The 17,689-nt window shown below is 36.6% G+C and overlaps 1 protein-coding gene and 1 long non-coding RNA gene across 3 annotated transcripts in view; both read left to right on the forward strand.

Annotated features, from left to right (window-relative positions):
* The window catches only part of LOC119878238, a 36,526-nt gene extending 21,164 nt beyond the window's left edge, over positions 1 to 15,362 (forward strand). Inside the window, exons 2-4 of one of the 2 annotated variants that reach the window (XR_005386715.1) lie at positions 7,166 to 7,284; positions 13,212 to 13,357; positions 13,952 to 15,362. This is a non-coding gene — a long non-coding RNA (uncharacterized LOC119878238). Of the gene's footprint in view, positions 1 to 7,165; positions 7,285 to 13,211 lie in introns of both variants that reach the window. The other variant, XR_005386714.1, reaches the window with a different exon arrangement.
* The window catches only part of LOC119878242 (adenylate cyclase type 1-like), a 342,212-nt gene that overhangs the window by 208,584 nt on the left and 115,939 nt on the right, over positions 1 to 17,689 (forward strand).

Below are 17,689 nucleotides of genomic sequence, written 5' to 3' on the forward strand. Positions count from 1 at the left end.
GGAACAGAAACTTCAAAAGGAATACATACATACTTTGCAAGATCGTTAATAAAAGTCACAAAGGAACTGTTCCCTCCATCAATAAGCAAAAATCAGCAATCTAGGAGGAGTGGGACAGTTAGAGTTCTAGAGTTACCATAATTGCCAGATCTCTTTGTGTTTAACTTACTTGGGGTCCCCCCCCCCACTCCCAACCCCTACTTCTTAGATATGTAGATTCATGACTTCCATCAAATTTAGGCTATTTTCAACCATTATTTTTTTGTATTATCCCACAAGTCCCTCAGGTTCTGTTCATTTTTCTTTATCATTATTTTCATTCTATTCTTCATACTGGATAATTTGAACTGACTTGTCCTTCAGGCTTGCTGATTATTTCTTCTGCCTGTTCAGATCTGCCATCTCTGTCAAATTATTGCTTCCTATGAATGAATTCTATTTCCTGATTTCTTTAAATACTTTATATTTTTGGTTGTTGAAACCTGGACATTTCGAGTAGTATATTGTGGTAACTTTGGAAGTCAGGTTCTCTTCAGGAATTGATTTTGTTGCTTGTTGAGGTCTTCAGTTGCCTATTTGTATAGTGGCTTTCCTAAACTGTTTTCACAAAGCTTTCCTTGTGCCCATTACTGACCTGTTATCTTGGCACTCAGCCTGTGCCATCTCAGAAGTTCTGTTGTTAATGTGTGGAGTTTTTTTAAGTGTATATGCCTGTTTAGATGTTCTGATAGGTGCCACCAAAGAAGCTGCTGTTTTCTGGGGGTGCTGAATAAAGCCAGCCATCCTAGCTGACCCTCAGGGGAACCTCGTACTACCCAAATTACAAAACTCCAAAATTAAGTTTAGAGTTCAAGATCCTACTGTCCCTCTGGAACCAGCCAGCCACTTGAGGAATGCAGGCTGCTATACCCACAATGCAACATGATTCAAGAAGGAGGCATGGTAGCTGGTTTACCCAAGTAGCTCTTTTACCAAAGTTCAACAGCCTCTGTCTCTATTAAGCACTTCTCTGGTTGCTATAAGTGTCTGAGTGACTCTAGAGTTCTAAAATAGTGGATTCTGATAGTGTTTTTCCAGCTTAATGTTTGTTTTGGTGGAGAGACCAACCCTAGAAGCTGCCATTTTTTTGACATCTTTTGCTGCCATTTTTACTGCTATTTTAAAGTAAATCACAGATTTGGCATTTTATCCTTAATACTTCAACTTGAATCTTCCAAAATAAGAACAATTGCCTGGATAATCCCATATCATTATCATGGGTAGTTAGCATAGCTGTTGTTTTCTACTATTCTAAGACAAGTGCATCGTTTTCATATTAACTATCTTGTCCTTAAAATGTCCTTTACAGCTGTTTTGTTCAAACCAGAAACCAGTCAAGGATTAACTAAGCACATTTAGTTACTGTGTTTCTTAAGTCTTTCTTAAACTAGAATAGTTTCCTCTCCTCTCCCTATTCTATTATTTGGACTTGAAGAGAACCCATCAGTTGGAGTGATAAAATACTTTATGTTCTGCATTTCTGTGGTGTTTCTTCATACATTCTTTTTAAAAAATATTTATTCATGAGAGACAGAGAGAAAGAGAGAAGCAGAGACACAGACAGAAGGAGAAGCAGGCTCCATGCAGGGAGCTCGATGTGGGACTTGATCCCGGGACTCCAGGATCTCCCTGAGCCAAAGGCAGATGTTCAACTGCTGAGCCACCCAGGCGTCCCTCCTCATACGCTCTTTAAGTCATTCCTCTCAACTAGAAGTTTAGGTGATTAAATTCAGGCTGAATCTTGTTTGGTAATAGTACTGCATAGAAGATGCTTCATATTCATATGAAGAATATACTTCATATTGCATCAGGAAGCAAAGAATGTCTAGTAAAGATTTGTTAGTAGAATAGTATTGAGGTTGACTGGCCAGATCACATAAAGTTGTTTATCTTAATTGATCTTTAAAGATATTTCTGCTGGGTTTAGAGGTCTAGCAAGGCAATTATTGTTTTTAACACTTGGAAGATGCCTTTAACACTTGGAAGATGTCTTCTGATTTACATTGTTGCTGGTGAGAAGTAGGCAATCGGTCTTACTTTTGTCTTGTTTGATGATAAGCCGACTGTTTTTTTTTTTTTTTTTTTTTTTTGCTTTTAAGCTTTTTCTCTTGGTAGGATTTATCACTTCACTTCTGCAAAATTCTTAGTTGTTGTATTTGCTCTCAAGCCTTTCTGAGACAATGATTAAGATACTTGTTTTATATTCTATATGTATATGTCTATTTCTGGAGTCCATTCTGTTCCACTGTTTGTATTTCTGTCCCTACATAAAGACCATCCTGTCTTGATTACTGTAGCTCTATAGTAAGTCTTGAAATCAGATCACATAAGCCCTCCAAATTTATTTTTCAAATTGTTTTTGCTATTCTTGTCCTTTTGCATTTTCATATAAATTTTAGCCTCAGTTTGTCAGTTTCTACAAAAAGCCTGCTGGTATTTTAATTGGAATTGCACTGAATCTTTAGCTCAGTTTGGGGAGAAGGAATATCCTAACCATGTTGAATGTTCCATTCCAGGAACATGTTTAATGTCTCTCTTAAGGGTGATCATTAATTTTTGTTTCTTAGTTTTCATTATACAGGACTAACAAGTAATTTGATAAAAATGTTCCTATGTCATGTGTTTTGTTTGGTTTGTTTTTGTGTGTGTATGCTTTATAATTTTTTACATAGGTGATTGCTTATTGTGACTTTAAACAATTATACTTATCCTTTTCAACCTGTTTACCCTTTATTTCTTTATCTTGCCTTTTTTGTACTAATTAAAAGAGCTTGGAATAGAAGTTGTGAGTGGAAGTCCTTGATTTCTTCCAAGTCACACCAGAAAGCATTTAGTATTTCATCATTAAATATGTTATGTGTAAGATTTTCAAACATGGCTTTTATCAGGTTGAGGAAGTTTCATTCTATTCCTAGGATACTGAATGTATCTTGTATGGGTGCTGAATTTTTCACGGATGATCATACTAAGACTTTTCTCCTTTATTTTGTTAATGTAGTGAATTACTGTAATTGATTTGAATGCTCAACCAGCCTTGCATTTCTATGATAAACTTTATTTATTTTTTATTTTTATTTTATTTTATTTTTTTTATTTTTATTTTTTATTTTTTATTTTTTATTTATTTATGATAGTCACAGAGAGAGAGAGAGAGGCAGAGACACAGACAGAGGGAGAAGCAGGCTCCATGCACCGGGAGCCTGATGTGGGATTCGATCCCGGGTCTCCAGGATCGTGCCCTGGGCCAAAGGCAGGCACCAAACCGCTGCGCCACCCAGGGATCCCCAGATAAACTTTATTTAACCATGATGTATTATCCTTTTTATATGTTTCTTCCCTTGATATTCTGATATTTTGTTAATGATTTTTGTTAATCTTTGTTCATGAGACATACTGATCTGTACTTTTCTGTCCTGCCCTAATGATTGCATCTGATTTTAGTATCAGGACATTACTGGCCTTATAAAATGAGATGAGAAATGTGTTTCTTCTCTGTTTTCTAAGAGTTGTTTATAGCTGATATTATCTTCTTTTTATGTTTGACAGAATTCACCAGTGGTTCCTTCTAGAGCTAGACTTTTCTTTGAGGGAACGTTTGGAAACAAATTCAGTTTCTTTAATTGATACAGGGCTATTCAGGTTTTCTTTTTTTTTTTTTAAGATTTGGGGTAATTCTGTCTTTCAAAGAATCAGTACATTTAATCAAGTTGATCACAGTATTCTGTTACTTTAAGGTCCACAAAGTCTATACAATGGCCTCTATTTTATTTGATTTTTTTTCATTATAATTTTTTGATAAGTCTAGCTAGAGTATTAATTTTAACAACCCGTCCCCCCTCACTTCCCAAACTAACTTCTGTTTCATTGCCTTTTTTGTTTTCCTTTATTCTCATTTTCTTTTCTTTCCCAATAGTTTTCTACTCATTATTTCCTTCATTCTGCTTTCTTTGGGATTAATTTGCAGTTCTTTTTCTAGATTCTTGACATAGAAGTTTCCTAGATCGTTGATTTTTGTTTTTTTTTTTAATCAACATGGAAATAAGTTGTTCAATTTCGGGATCCCTGGGTGGCGCAGCGGTTTGGCGCCTGCCTTTGGCCCAGGGTGGGATCCTGGAGACCTGGGATCAAATCCCACGTCGGGCTCCCGGTGCATGGAGCCTGCTTCTCCCTCTGCCTATGTCTCTGCCTCTCTCTCTCTCTCTCTCTCTCTCTGTGTGACTATCATAAATAAGTAAAAAAAAAAAAAAAAAAAAAAGAAATAAGTTGTTCAATTTCCACGTAGTTGGGGATTTTCCAGTTCTATTTCTAATTTCTGAGTTAATCTCATTGTGATCATGGAACAATGTTTTGCGTTTTTAGTTCTTTTAATTTATTCATACTTGTTTTGTTGCACAACGTATGATATTTCTGGGTATATATTCCAGACACAGTTAATATGTATTCTGCTATCATTGGGTATTCTTTAAACATCATTTGCATCAAGTTATTTGATTCTTTTGTTCAAGTTGTTTATGTCTTTGTAAGGAATTTACCCCTTTATCATAATATATTGTCCCACTTTATATCTGGTAAAGTCTTCCAGGTTTTATAGGCTTATTGTTGAATGTGTATCTGTTTTTGTCCTTTTTATTTTTTTAAACTGTGTGCATATTTAATTGGATTTCTTGTAGATAACGTTTAATTAGGTCTTTTGTTAAATACATGTGTATGTATCTATGTTTAAGTAGGATGTATACATCAGTGGCATCGATAGGACCATGGACAGAGCATCATTTAGTCCTTTTCCTTTAAAATGCAGAAAAATATAATACTGAAGTGTGAATTTTTTAATAGGTGATTTCCTTGTTTAGCTTCTCCCCAGCACATACTCCATATTCTTACTTTTGGTATTAGCTAAAAGAAGCAATTTATAGCATTTGTGAGATCCATTTCCTTTTCTCTTTAAAGTTGACTACCTGCTTGCCTTTTGGATCTCACGTTTTCCCTTTCAAAAATGGGAGTTGAATTATGTTTTTATAGTATTCCCATTCTTCCCAGGATGGCGTGTCAAAAGAACCCCTTTTTTCATACAGGCATTCAGTTACTTACTATATAGTATGCAGTGTCTTGTTTTTCTTGTACTCTTAAATTGTGTGGTTGGAATGAAACTTGAGACACAAATTTAAGATACATTCAACATTGATTCCCATTGTTACTTTTAGTTATGCACTTTCTTTTCCTACTGGTACTTTTAGGTAGAGGTGCCTTTATTAACCTGAATTCATTTGTAGCATTAGTAGATCATACTTTGAGGAAATCAGATAGATGAAGTCATGCTGATCCTTTCAGAAGGAGTCCCCTGTTATCTGATTTTAATTATAATGCACAGGCTTACCAAGTAACCAGCTTGACATCATTAGGCCCTTTTTATACATTTATTCATAGAATCCTTAGAACAGTCCTACCTCAAATTTATTCTGATGAGTGTGAAACATGTAGCACAACTGGAACACAGGAAACTCACAATATGGTAACTACTATTATGATTATCATTTACTGTTGTTTTACAGAAGAGGAAATGGAGGCTCAAAAGGTTTTAGGGGTTATAGAGTAATCAATCCAAAGGAGGCACCTAGGTCTATATGGTTTTAAGCAACATATTTTTATTATTTATTTATTTATTTATTTATTTATTTATTTATATATATATATTTATGATAGTCACAGAGAGAGAGAGAGAGGCAGAGAGAGAGAGAGGCAGAGACACAGGCAGAGGGAGAAGCAGGCTCCATGCACCGGGAGCCTGACGTGGGATTCGATCCCGGGTCTCCAGGATCGTGCCCTGGGCCAAAGGCAGGCGCCAAACCGCTGGGCCACCCAGGGATTCCAGAAGTCTCTATTTTTTAAAAAAAAATCTCCCACATTGTTCTGCACATCCATATTTGAAAACCACTACCAGGGGAAATTACTAAACAATAAAAAGAGCAGCATGGGGTTATTGAAGGGGCATATCATTTAAAATAATGAAGTATTATTCATTATTAAATTAAGTGTAAGATATATGTATATGTGTACATACGTGTATGTGTGTGTGTATGTATACACACACACACACACACACACTGAATTGCTTTGTGTTAAGTAATAGCAGGTATGACCTGGAAGAGAGTGGACATTATAAAAGAACCCGGTTACAATTTGAATGAGATGTGCTCATTTAGTGCTTAGTATATTTGTATTTAAATTTATAATGAGAGTTCATGGATATAGAGAACAAATTGTGATTGCCTAAGATGTAAAGTGTCATGAGCGGATAAAGAATGAGGAGGGTCAAAGGTACAAAATTCCAGTTATAAAATGAATAAGTCATAGGGTTGTAATGTACAGCATGGTAACTGTAGTTAATAATATTATATTGCTTATTTGAAAGTAGCTAGAACTATGACCCAGCAATTGCACTACTGGGTATTTACCCCAAACATACAGATGTAGTGAAATGAGGGGACACCTGCACCCCAATGTTCATAGCAGCAGTGTCCACAATAGCCAAATTGTGGAAGGAGCCACGATGTCCTTTGACAGATGAATAGATAAAAATGTGGTGTATATGTACAATGGAATATTACTCAGCCATCAGAAAGGAAAAATACCTTTTACATTGACGTGGAAGGAACTGGAGGGTGTTATGCTGAGTGAAATAAGTCAACTGGAGAAAGACAGTTATCACATGTTTTGACTTATGTATGAAATAAAAGAAATAGTGCAAGGGACTGTAAAGGAAGGAAGGGAAACTGAATGGGGGAAAAATAGAGGAAGACAAACCATGAGAGACTCAACTCTGGGAAACAAGTTTGCTGAAGGGAAAGTGGGTGGGGGGCTGCGGTAATTGGGTCACAGGCATTAAGGAGGGCATGTGATGTGATAAGCACTGGTGTTACACTATATGTTGGTAAATTGAATGTACATTTTTTTAAAAAGCTAGAAGAGTGGATCTTGAAAAATCTTATCACAGGAAAAAAATTTTTGTAACTGCGTGGTGGCAGATGTTAACTTACTGCCATGATCATTTTACAGTTATATACAGACAATGAAATCGTTATGCTGTGGAAACCAAAAAAATCTTAGAACGCAATTTTGTTTTTCCCAGTTGGAGTCATTCGATGTCCAGTTTGCAGCCAAGAGTGTGCAGAGAGAGACAACATAGATAACTTTTTTGTGAAGGACACTACTGAGGTTCCCAGCAGTACAGTAGAAAAGTCTAATCAGGTAAGCGTATTAATTAAGTCTTAAATGTTTTGCTTCCTTCTATTGAGACATCCTAAACTCCTGACAGACTCTAAAATAAAAGGTGTTTGACATTGACCATTATGTCTATCAATAATTATGTAATATTTTAAACAGTAACTTTAAACAGGGCTTGGTGCAGGGAATAAACTTTCTAATTGTTGTGGAACCAGCTTTAAAGAATGAAAATGTAATTATGTCAGCTACAGTGCGAAGTACTTAAGACTCTGAAAGTTCCCCTGTGAATACCAGTGATTTTTCTTTTTTGTCTTCCAGATTGTCATGTCACTTTGCTTCATATGTGATTATATTTATACTAGATATACTTTGTTAGTTACATCACTTTATCAGATGAACTGTAGTAATGCATGTGAATGCTCAGTCCAGGAAATTCAAAAGTAAAGCAGTATTATCAACAGAATAGTTATTATCCAATATGAATTGATAATGATAAGATGAGAATTGAAAAGATTCTTTTTTTTTTTTAAGATTTTATTCATTAATTCATGAGAGACAGAGAGAGAGGCAGAGACACAGGCAGAGGGAGAAGCAGGGAACTTCAGGCTCCATGCAGGGAGCCTGAAGTGGGACTTGATCCTGGGACCCTGGGATCATGCACGCCCTGAGCCGAAGGCAGATGCTCAACTGCTGAGCCACCCAAATACCCCAGAGAATAGAAGGGATTCTAATGTGAAGGACACATTTAAGAAGCTGCTTTATGCCTCTGTATAATATTAGTTTTGGTAAGTTTAGTTACTCTGTTTTTGTCACAGAAACATAATAGGAAGAAGTTATGATCCATTAAACTAGAGACAAAGTCCAAATTGACATGTTTGCTGTAGATAAGTGAGGGGGAGGGTGTTAAACCTGGTTCAGGAATAGGGTACTTGGAGGAATATTTTGGGACTATTCATGGGAATATCATGGGAATATTTATGGGAATATCCCATGAAGATGGGAGAGATGATAATGTGGGATGAAGGAAGCACTAGACAAAAGATAGAGAGATCTGAACTAGTCTGGTGGCAATAAGGAAAGGAAGGGAAGAAGTCTACACAGGGCTTGATATACCTGATTGGATGTGGAAGTGAGAGGAACCCCATTACTAGGATGGTGGTGCTTTTCACAGAGAGAAAGGGGGCAGAGAAGTGGTTAGAGAATTGGTTTTGAATATGATTGAGTTTGCCTATAAGACTAAGGTAATGTCATCCATGGTCAAACTGGAGCTCTGAGGAAAGTTTGTAGCTGAAGAAGTTTAAAACCTTTTTGTTATAGATAATTTTAAGCATTACCAGGAGAGGGACAGTTTCACTTGACTCCCATGTACAGGTTACTAGCTTAGTAGTCATCAATTCTTGTTTTATGTTTAACCTGACAGCACCCTCCCCCTGACCACACCACACATTATATTTTGTTGAAGTTATTCCCAGACATTATATCCTCTAACCCATAAGTCATTTTCTATGGGGAAGTAAGTTTTGTAAACATAACCACATTGATTTCATATGTAAAAAAAAATTAGTTATTCCTTAATATATCAAACATCCAGTGATAACGTATCTAATTGTTGTGGTTTCTTTTTTTAAAACAGTGGTTTGTAAGGATCCAATAAGGTCTACACAATTGACGTCTCAATCCTATATTTTAATTAATCTCAAATTACCTTTTCACTTTATTGGTTTTCTTTTTCCTCCCTTTTAACCTATTTGTTAGATAAACTGGGTCTTAGTCATGTAAAGTTAGCCTTATTCTGCATTTTGCTGACCATCTTCATAAAGTCACTTATGTACACTGGCAATAAAAATGTAGAGACTGATTTAGTTTCAGGTTCCATTGGATGAGGGGGTCGTGGTGTAAGAATACTTTTCATCTGGGCAGCCCTGGTGGCTCAGCGGTTTAGTGCCGCCTTCAGCCCAGGGTGTGATCCTGGAGACCCAGGATCGAGTCCCACGTCAGGCTCCCTGCATGGAGCCTGCTTCTCCCTCTGCCTGTGTCTCTGCCTCTCTCTCTACCTGTGTCTTTCATGAATAAATAAATAAAATATTAAAAAAATACTTTCATCCATATGTCTGAGTGTACTTCAATCAGGAGGCATAGGAGTTTGGTTCTCTTTCTTTTTTCTGATGTCAGTGGCCATTAATTATCATTGCCACAATCCCATATTATATTAGGCACTTGGAAAATTGTGACATTCTCATTCTGTGATTTCCCGTTTTTCTTAACTGGAAGAGAAACCAAAGGCTTCCTTCATTTATTCTTTGGTTATCAAGGAAAGGTAGATTAAACACTTGATTTATTTTTCCTTTATTTGCTGATTTTTAGAGTAGTAACCTAGTTTCTTAGCATTCTTCAGAGGTTGACTACACACGTTGTGTGTACGTGTGTGTTATTATGAATTAATGGATTTTTAACACAAAATATGTTGTAGTAGTTGTTTTTATTGATGCTCAAATTGTGCCATCTTGGCAAAAGGAGCCTCACATTGATTCCTGAGTCATTCTGATACAATTGCAGTAGTCACTGCTATCTCCCTTCCTTTCTCTTTTCACAAGATATTAGGGGCTTTGATTCCTTTTAGCTGGAAATGCTATCTATCTGGAGACCACAGTATGGGTGCCAAAGGTACTCATCACCACTGAGTTGGTCATATTTCTAGGCCTTGCAGGAGAATGATTTAGCAAATACTTTTTATTGAAAAAAGAGAAGTGACTGCACTTAACTGTATCAAGCACTGAGTGATGTATAGAATTGTTGGATCATACAATTGTACACCTGAAACTAATATAACACTATGTTAATTACATTTGAATAAAAAAGAATAAACAAGTCCATCAGGTTTGGTCTTGAATTTAGGCCACGTAGTGTCTCCTGGGGAACAGGCAAAGGATCCTCTCTAAAGCATCTTTTTATTAAGAAGCTCATCAACCTCAAACACACGAAATTTTAAGGATCTGCAATAGAGAGAGTCTCTGAAATCTTTAAGTGTCAGGGAAGGGGATAAACAGAATACAAAGTAAGTATTAGATGATAGAAAACTGTTAAGCTTAGTAAGGAAACTAGTGTTCTTAAGAAGGCTAGGATTTTAGAAAAGTGATGGTGCAAATGTTTAACAGAAAAGTAAGCAAGTTTAGTCTTAGTGTATTAATGTATTAACCAAGTGAACAGATTTCTGGAGCAAAAATGTGAGAAATGACCCGAGAAGCTCTGACAGCAAGTGGCTGTACCAAAAAAATTAAAACCATGTCCCCCCTAGTGCCAAAACCACCAGATGATAGTGTAAAAATTCAGTGTACAGTTATTCGTTTTATGTGATCCCAAATGTCCAAAGTCATGTTTCTGTTGCTGTTATTTTTTCCACAGAACTAATAGTTTGACCTGGTGTCCTATAGAGTATGTGAGAAATAAGGGTTGTAGCCGTGCCTTCGGGGCTTTCCCATAGGATGACCATTATCCTCTCCAGTTCAGCCAGTCTTTGAGGTTCTACCTTGACCCTGCTGAGGATCACAGAAGGCTCACTGTTCCCCTTCCCTGCCCTGTCATGTGAATAGTACTGAGAAGACTGCCCAATTATCAGGAGAGTCATAGATGTGCTGAAAACTCAAATTCGGCAGAGGGAATAAAGTGTGATTATGAAATGTGAATGTATTCCACTCCTAAGCAAACTGATAGCCTGATTGAGGCTCATGAGAAGTTACTGAGAAGAGGATATAACATCTATTTCTAAGATTCTTGTAGCTAGAAGACCTTAAGAAGAGAAATAGATTTCATTTGGCTCAATAGTGTACTCTCCATAAATAAAATGTGCTTCCATGTGAGGTAATGGGTGTCTAATTGCGGAAAAAAGACAAGCAGCCTATCTAGGAAAGAAAAAGCAAATATACCACTACACCATATTGATATTTATAAGTCCAGTTTAGATTTGTAGGTCTTTTTTGATTTTATCTCACTTAATCTGACATTGGAAATCTTGGTTCTTAATTACATTGACATCATTATTTGTTTTCTCGAAATATAATATATGTTATAGGATATATTAGTTTTGGTACAATCAGGAACTATCTTAATTCTTAAAAATAAGAATTGTTTACTAGATAAAACTTGTTTACTGAAAGAATAAAAAATACTTAAAAGTATCATAGAGCTAGCAACTATAAAGAAGCAGCTCAGAGAACAAAGAGAGTCAAAGTTAGAAGGGTCTTGTAGAACATCAGTTCAAACATCTGAAGAGGTTGCTTGGCTCAGCTCATGTTGGTGTCTGAGCTTTTGGCCCTGGGACCACAGAGCTTAGCAGAGCAGGAGTAGGCCTGTGGTGGTAGTATCTCCAAAGCTGGTTCTGTGAGGATTAACAACACTGCAAACCAGGGCTAAGCGCTACTGTGGGAATACACTTGCCATCACGGGGTGAAGTTCATGGATTGGTGTGATATACACAGAAAATGCAAGCAAATAGACAAATAAGATGATGAAGTGCCTTCTTCCTCTGACACTGCAGTACTCCTCCAGCACCATCTATTGTCAGAATCTAATAATGGGGGGCAGCCCTGGTGGCTCAGCGGTTTAGCTCCCTGCATGGAGCCTGCTTCTCCTCTGCCTGTGTCTCTGCCTCTCTCTCTCTCTTTCATGCATAAATAAATAAGATCTAAAAAAAATAAATAAATAAAAGAATCTAATATGGAACCAGCTCAGCATGAATATGGTTTGTGGAGTAAGACTATGGAAGAATAGAGTTGGTACTGAAAGTAGAAGTTATGGAGCGGTTTCTGTCAAAATAGAAAGCAAGGAAGCCAGCAATTACTTACATGTATGCATAGGAAATAGTCAATCAAATCCGTATTTTTAAAAATCTTTTAAAAAAATGTATTAGTTAACATTCAGTGTAATATTCTAAAGTTACTTGAAATAAATAATTCTCTCAATATTTAAGCCACCACTTGATAGGCAGATTCATTTGTTTCTTTTGCTTTTGGTTTAGAGATTTAATTTTTTAAATTTAAATTTGTAGGACTATATATAAAACATTTCTATAGTTCTAAAGTAAAATCTATAAAACAGTGTATTGAGAGAACTCAAGCTTCTATTGCTGTTTAATCTACCCATATACCTTATTTCTTCTCTATCCTATAGGCAGCCATTTAATCTCCTTTATTCTTCCATTTAAAATATTTTATGTGGGATCCCTGGGTGGTGCAGCGGTTTGGCGCCTGCCTTTGGCCCAGGGCGCGATCCTGGAGACCCGGGATCGAATCCCACGTCGGGCTCCCGGTGCATGGAGCCTGCTTCTCCTGCTGCCTATGTCTCTGCCTCTCTCTCTTTCTCTCTCTGTGTGTGACTATCATAAATAAATAAAAAATTAAAAAAAATAAAGATAAGCATTCTAAGTAACCTGCCCAAGACTACTTAACTACTAAGTGGGCAACTGGAATATCAACCCACACTCCTATCCACAAGACTCGGTATCATAAGGGCAGGACCCATGTTTGCTTTTCCATCATTGTACCTTAACATAGTGCCTGGAATATTTGATATATTGAATGAAGAACAATGCCATATTTCCATTTCATATGTTTATATTTTAAAACATGTCAGTTTAAATTTACAAATACTGTCAGGATAGCTGATAGAGTCCAGTATGAGTGGTATATCATTTTTATATGACTAGTAGGTTTTGTTTTGTTTTGTTTTTTAAGATTTTCTTTATTCTTGAGAGACACAGAAAGGGAGGCAGAGGGAGAAACAAGTTCCATGCAGGGAGCCTCATGCAGGACTTGATCCTGGGACTCCAGGATCATGCGCTGAGCCAAAGGCAGACACTCAACCATTGAGCCACCCAGGCGTCCCAATATATGACTAGTTTTTTGACCACCTTTTTGTTTTTCTTAAAAATTGATGTGACATGTTTCTTTTATTAGGTATGCACAAGCTGTGAGGATAATGCAGAAGCTAATGGGTTTTGTGTAGAATGTGTTGAGTGGCTCTGCAAGATATGCATCAGAGCTCATCAAAGAGTGAAGTTCACAAAAGACCACACTAAGACAGAAGGAGGAAGTATCTCCAGGTAATAAACTGGCTTTAATCTCTTTTGGTCTCTAACCTTCCCCCTCTTTTCTATCTTCCTTTCCTGGCTTTGTTTTGATACCATTGTAAGTGTTAAATGCATTCTTGTTTTTTAATATAAGGAGGTCTGTATTGTAATTGAAATTTGAAGACCTCTAAATGTTGTTGAATATGAGTAGATATAAAATTTTTCTGCCTTATATTGATTCATACTCCCAATCCCCCTTTTCGTTTAAATGCTATAATTTGGTGTAAATGTATAGGAAATGGAAGAAAAAAAGAGTTGCTTTTTAAACTTTTTTAGCTTCTCTTATTACTTATCTTGTTTCTAAGGTATGACAAGAGGTGGGCTTAATAAAAATTTATAAGCCTGATACCATTATGGAAAACCTGTTTTGTGATATTTGATATGTAGATAACTAAAGAAGCTCTGCCTTTTATGTGACTTACAGTTTCTCAGTTTTTATTGTATGACTTAAAATGTAAAGTTTACTAATAATTTGTTTTATTATAGTAAAATATATGTAACTTAAAACTTGCCATTTAAACCATTTTTAAGTGTATAATTCATTAATATACACATTCATTTTATCAGTGTACAGTGCATTAATGGCATTCACAATGTTATGAAGCTGTCACCACTGCCTGTTTCTAAAGTTTTTTCATCATTTCAGGAAGAAACAATACCCACTATATATTAATGCTTATTCCCCACTTTCCTCTACCCCGTGGACTTCTAATCTGTCTGTTCGAATTTGCTTATTTCTGCAAGTGGAATCAAATAGCATTTGTCCTTTGTTGTCTGACTTATATCACAATATTTTCAGCTTTTATCTATGTTGTAGTGTTTATCACACTTCATTTGTTTTTATGGCTCATTAATATAGTTTTGTTTAAAAAATTATTTTTTGGTTTTAATTTTTGCTTTATTGCCTTTAATTCAAGTCAACCAGTATTCATAGATCTATTCTGTATTCGAAGGAACTTTGCTGTGCATTAGAGATGGAAAGTGAATAAAACAGATAATTTTGCCCCACAGGAGTTATTAGTATGATGAAAGCTACAAACAAATTGGCCTCATAAGTTCTGTAGAAGCACATGAAAGAAGCCCCAAACTCAAGATTTAGGGATTTAGGTTGGAAGCGAAATCTGGGGCTTGAAGGAGAAATAGAGTTTTATCACAGGAAGGAGAGGAGTGGGGAAAAGTGAAGTACATGCACAAATATCTAGAGAGAGAGAGAGTTGAATATAGCTGGAGAGTAAGATTCAGGGGGAGGAGGAATAAGAGATGAGGCTAGGAGTCCGGTGACAAGGGAAGTGGGATTATAATTTCTGAGGACACTGATGAGGAAAAGACAAAAAGAGAAGAGGCCAAGTATAGATTCGGATAAATTAAATAGATTAGTGCTAGAAAGACTTGTCTCTTTTTTTGTGAATTCAGCCATCTATTGAAAAACAGAGCAGAGGAAACAGGATTAAAAGGTAAGGAATGTGGGGAATACTTGAAATGACTCCAGTTAAAAGAGAGCTCCAGCTTCCGAAACAGTTTGGTAGCATCAATGTTACATTGCATATACAGGCCTTAAAACTTCCTCCCTCGAGGGGTGCCTGGGTGGCTCAGTCAGTTAAGCGTCTGCCTTCAGCTCAGTTCATGATTCTGGGGTCCTAGATCGAATTCTACATCGAGCTCTCTTCTCTCAGAGGAGCCTGCTTCTCCCTCTGCCCACCACCTCCACCTCTCATGAGTAAATAAACAAAAATCTTAAAAATAAAATAAAATAAAATAAAACTTCCTCCATCAGGCCTCAGCAGTGTACTTGTAGGTATAGAGAAGAATCGAACTTACCTAGGATTGGGGTTTATCTAGATAGGTGTTGGAGAAGTTCAATAGAGTGAGAGGTAAAAATAATGGCATTTACTAAATGAAGGATTTTTTTAAACTGTATTGTTGTGCCCAAGATTGCGAATCCGAGAAACCATCAAGGAGCCGACACCAATGCAAGCGCACGAGGGTTTATTAGCAAGCTGGAGCTTGGGTCCAAGTATACCGGACACAGGGGAGCAGGGACTTGGACCCTGAAGTGGGTTACAGCTGGGTTTTTTATAGGCTGGTCTAGGAGATTTTCAGAAGGGGTGGAGGAATTTCTCAAGTTCTGTTTACATTCTGATATGGGGCTTTCAAGGGCATTGAGCTCCATTCTCATTCTAATATGGGACTTTCTACCACAGGGTGGGCTCTGTTGTCTTTCTGATATGGGATTCTCTGCCAAGGGCAATTCTGAGCTCTGTTGTCTTTCTGATATGGGATTCCCTGCCGAGGACATTGAGGACATTCTGCAGTTTTTCCCGTAAAGTTCAGCTCTTATTCACAGGGGCCTAAGATGGCTGTACTTGTGCGAATGCTCAAGTTTAGGTAGGATGGCCTTGATTTTTCTCGGCCTCCACAGTATAAAGGAAATGAAATTGATGGTGTAAGTTGATAATGAAAGAAATTGTTAAGAACCTAGAAATCATTGAGCCCCAGGGAGAGTAGTTGGAAGGTTAGAAAGTTGAAGTTATTAGAGTAGATGTTTGAATTTATGATTATAGAAATGGAGCACTTATGGGCCGTCAAAAGTCTAAGGTGAGACCATGATGTAAGGAGCTCTAATGGAGTTTTAGGTCTCCGGAGATGAGAAAGTCTGAGAGCCTTGTTTTTTTGTGGTAATCAATGTGGACTTCTAAATCATCCAGAGTGATGATGACATTGAGGACTAGAAGGATGACTGAGTCAGGATCCAAATTCTTCAATAAGTAAAGGAAGTCTATAAATGGGTGATAGGATATTCTAATTACCTAAATCAGAAGCTCTATAGTTATTGTTGGATAGTAGGCACAAACTAGAATGACCTAAGCCAACTAAAGATGTATGGTCACTCTATTTATTGTGATGTCTACATGACATGCACATTAAGGAGAAGGGTACAGGGGAGCTGTTAGGATATTCACATTATAATAGTGAGCCATTTTTGCATTGCTAGAATTAATTGCATTTGGTCTTGATGTGTTGTGCTTTTAATAGTCTTTTACTATATTGCTAATTTTCTCCAGTTATTTTCCTTCTTTCCAACTCATATGAGTTTAATACATTTTTGCCTATTTTTGGATCTGACTAGATGTACGTTATCTTTTTGTTTTTATCCACAGAAACATTTGCTCTGAAATTTATCTAATTATATTTTATGTATATCTTTAGCTCATTATTTTTCTTTAATTTCTCCCAGCTTACCTTAGTTTTATTTTAAAGTTCTAATACTAACTTCCTTGACATAAATACTTGATATTTATTTTTTGTAGAATTATAAATGTTTAAAGCTTGATATAATTTGCCACTTTGATTTCTACTATATTTTAAATACTCTGCATTTATGGGGGCATTTGGCTGGTTCGGGTGGTAGAGCATGCAACTCTTGATTTCCAGGTTGTGAGTTCAAGCCCCACATTGGGTGCAGAACCTACTTAGTTTAAAAAAGAAATCTAAGTATTCTGCATTTATGGTTCTGAATCCTAGACTTATGAATTTTTGTGTTATTTATTACTTTGGTGCATTATAAATAATGATATGGAAAGGAGGCCATAATGCATATTAAATGCAAAAAGCAAATTCCTTAACAGTCTGGTTATTCTGAATCCAAGAATTCATTAAAAGGAAAACAAAAGTGTTCTCATTGCTTGGAGTTTTTGTTTGTTCCCTGTTTCTTTTTTTTTTTTTTTTGTTCCCTGTTTCAACTGTATAGTTTTATTATGATCAGAAAATGTGAGTCCGTGAACTCTTTCTACGTGCTGGCATACAACATAAGGTTTTTGTAAATATTGATAGTACAGGTGACCTTTGAATAACATGAGGCTTAGGGATGCTGAACCCTCCACAGTCAAAAATCCACTTTGTGAACCTTTGATTTTTCAGAACTTTACAGTTAACTGCTTCTAGTACCAGTGCCACTTTACTGGTAAAAGTCAATTAATACACTGTTTTTTAAAAGCTTTATTTGGGAGGGATAGTAAGTGTGAGTGCAAGAGCACAGGCATGTGCACACAAGTGGGAGGTGGGGCAGAGGGACAAGCAGACTTCTCACTGAGCAGGGAGCTGATGCTGGCTAGATCCCAGGACCCTGAGATCATGATCTGATTTGAAGTCAGATGCTTAATGAACTGAGCCATTCAGGTACCCTAGAACACATTTTGCAAGAAGTGTATGTGTGTGTATTTATATTGTGTTCTTACAAAGTAAGCTAGAGAAAAGAAAATGTTGAGAAAACTAAAAGGAAGAGGAAATACATTTATAGTAACCATA

Source organism: Canis lupus, unplaced genomic scaffold, assembly GCF_011100685.1.
Source record: "Canis lupus familiaris isolate Mischka breed German Shepherd unplaced genomic scaffold, alternate assembly UU_Cfam_GSD_1.0 chrUn_S1282H1459, whole genome shotgun sequence".
In the NCBI taxonomy this organism is placed as follows: Eukaryota; Metazoa; Chordata; class Mammalia; order Carnivora; family Canidae; genus Canis; species Canis lupus.